This window comes from Triticum aestivum, chromosome 6A, assembly GCF_018294505.1.
Source record: "Triticum aestivum cultivar Chinese Spring chromosome 6A, IWGSC CS RefSeq v2.1, whole genome shotgun sequence".
Taxonomy (NCBI): Eukaryota; Viridiplantae; Streptophyta; class Magnoliopsida; order Poales; family Poaceae; genus Triticum; species Triticum aestivum.
The window spans coordinates 525,525,253-525,528,368 of record NC_057809.1 but is presented as its reverse complement, the minus strand read 5'-3'; positions in this window follow the sequence as shown (position 1 = coordinate 525,528,368).

The window sequence follows — 3,116 nt, the reverse complement described above, 5'->3', positions numbered from 1 at the left end:
GGACCGCGTCACCGCCGCCGCTGCCGTTCTCCACCGCCGCCGCCTCCGCCCCTCGTCGCCCCGGTCGTCGCCAGAAGGCTCCGGCCTCCTCCTCTCCCTCAACTCCGGTGAGATCCCGGCCGGATCCGGATCGGGACCAGATCCACCGGTCCCCGATCCAAACGCCCTCGCCCGTCCCCGCACCGCTCCGTCCCGATCCGCGAGATCCACTTTTTCCGGAGGTTGTTTTTTTCCTAAGTCCCAGAATTCTCAGATCCAAGTGCCCCTGTTCATGGCCTCGTAACTTTGCATCCGTAGCTCCGATTCATGCATGTAGCATATCAAAATGTTCACCTCAGAGAGTACATCATTTAATTCCATTGCATCATTTTCATTTGAGTTCATCTTGATGCCCGAAATGCTGTTAGAAGAGGGCTACTTGAGATATTTGTCAGATCTGCTAATCCGTTTAGGTTTTTGTCATTTTTGCCATGATTAATGTGTGCATGATATGCCCTGGTGCTCTACATATGTTTTGTTAAGGGTTTTGTCATCTTTCCAGAGGTGCAACCCATGTATTTTTGTGATGTGTGTGGTGAATAGTGCAAGCTTGCAAAGTGGTGCACTTGCTAATTCTGTTTTCAGGGACTTAGCAATTCTTGCTAATTCTGTTTTCAGGGACTTAGCAATTCCACTAAGTCCTTCATCTGTTTATCTCATGATGCCATATATTCATGTTGTTTCCTAGTGATCCGTGCCTCTTTTGAGGATGATCAGTAAGGATGTTTTGTTAATCTTGTAGTGCTCTATCCATCCATGTCTTTTTTTGCAATTATGGGGCACCCTAGCTTGAGTCAACCGAGTTCTACTTTTGCTACTTTGTGAATCTGGGCAGATTGTCAACTTGTTTGCAATTTTGTCGGTGATGTTGTAGTTGATCCATGCATGCTATGGTATTGTTCTTGCCATGTATAGCTTGAATTTTGTGCCTTCTTGATGGGTGTATGCTTGTCTTGCCATGACTTGCACCGTAGTGAGTGCATCGAGCTCGTAAACATGCCTACTTGAGTTATATTTCAGCATGTGCCAGTTTTCACTAAGTCTGAAAACGGATTATGTTTTTGCTATGTTCACATGCTTGTAATTATATTTTCTGATCCCTTTTGGCTCAAGGTCACTAAGGGACTTTTGTTAAGCTCTTTGAGTAGCTCCATGCCATGCTTTAGTTTGCCATGTTCAGGTCCTGTAGCATATAGTTTTGGTGCTCCGAAGAGTGCTACCCGATCTGAAATTCCAGACAAGTGTTAATTTCACTAAGTCTGAAATCTATTTGCCATATGCATTTTTGTCATGCTTGTTTGAACCTGTTAATGGATGAATTGGCCGTAGCTCAGTGCTAGACTTTGTTAAGCATCTTGTGTGCATCCCTGCCATGTATTTTGTTGTCATGTTTGGGTGCTGTAGCATGTTCATTTCATTGCATTTAGATGCCTACTTGCTATAAATCACAGACCGATGTCATTTTTGAATCGCTTGCCATTTCCAAACCGTAACTCCGATTCCGGCGTTATTTATATTGTTTTCAAGCGATTTCATCTCATATTTCCAGTGGCACACTTGGTTTTCCAAGTTGGGGCCAGGTTCATGCATTTCCTGTCATATCTTGCTTTTCGCATCCCGCATCGCATCCCGCATAGCATACCATCTTTGCATTTCGTTGTTTGAGTTTGCACGTGGTTGATTGTATCCTTGTTGCTTGTTTGTCTTGTTTGGGTACAGCCGGGAGACGAGTTCGCTAACGAGGAGCCCGTTGAGTTTGCTTTCGAGGATCCAGTCAACTCTGACAACTGTGCAGGCAAGATGATCATACCCTCGAAATCACTACTATCTTTGCTATGCTAGTTTGCTCGCTCTTTTGCTATGCCAATTCTACGATGCCTACCACTTGCTTTCAAGCCTCCCAAATTGCCATGTCAAACCTCTAACCCACCATGTCCTAGCAAACCGTTGTTTGGCTATGTTACCGCTTTTGCTCAGCCCCTCTTATAGCGTTGCTAGTTGCAGGTGAAGATTGGAGGTTGTTCCTTGTTGGAACATGTATTTACTTGTTGGGATATCATTATGTTATCTTGTTATCTTAATGCATCTATATACTTGGTAAAGGGTGGAAGGCTCGGCCTCTTGCCTAGAGTTTTGTTCCACTCTTGCCGCCCTAGTTTCCGTCATATCGGTGTTATGTTCCCGGATTTTGTGTTCCTTACGCGGTTGGGTTATAATGGGAACCCCTTGATAGTTCGCCTTGATTAAAGCTTTTCCAGTAATGTCCAACCTTGGTTTTACCATTTTCCACCTAGCCTTTTCTTTCCCTTGGGTTCTGCAGACTCAAGGGTCATCTTATTTTAACCCCCCGGGCCAGTGCTCCTCTGAGTGTTGGTCCACCTGTCAGCTACCGGTGGCCACCAGGGGCAACTCTGGGCTGGCCTACCCGTACCTAGGACAATCTGAGTGTGCCCTAAGAAAGAGATATGTGCAGCTCCTATCGGGATTTGTCGGCACATTCAGGCGGTGTTGCTGGTCTTGTTTTAACCTGTCGAAGTGTCTTGAATTACAAAGATGCCGAGTCTGATCGGAACGTCTTGGGAGCAGGTCTATTCCTTCATTGACCATGAGAGCTTGTCATGGGCTAAGTTGGGACTCCCCTGCAGGGATTTGAACTTTCGAAAGCCGTGCCCGCGGTTATGGGCAGATGGGAATTTGTTAATGTCCGGTTGTAGATAACTTGAACCTTAATTTAATTAAAATGAATCAACTGAGTGTGTTACCGTGATGGCCTCTTCTCGGCGGAGTCCGGGAAGTGGACACGGTGTTGGAGTAATGTTTGCGCAGGTTGTTTCTCTAGTTTCTCGCTCGCGCTTTGCCTCCTCTTCTCGCTCTCTTTTGCGTATAAGCTAGCCACCATACTTGCTAGTCGCTTGCTGCAGCTCCACATATATTTGTACCTTGCCTTACCTATAAGCTTAAATAGTCTTGATCGTGAGGGTGCGAGATTGCTGAGTCCCTGTGGCTCACAAATTACTATTACACCAGATGCAGGGCCTGATGATGCCGCTCCAGGAGACGCGTTTGAGCTCAAGTGG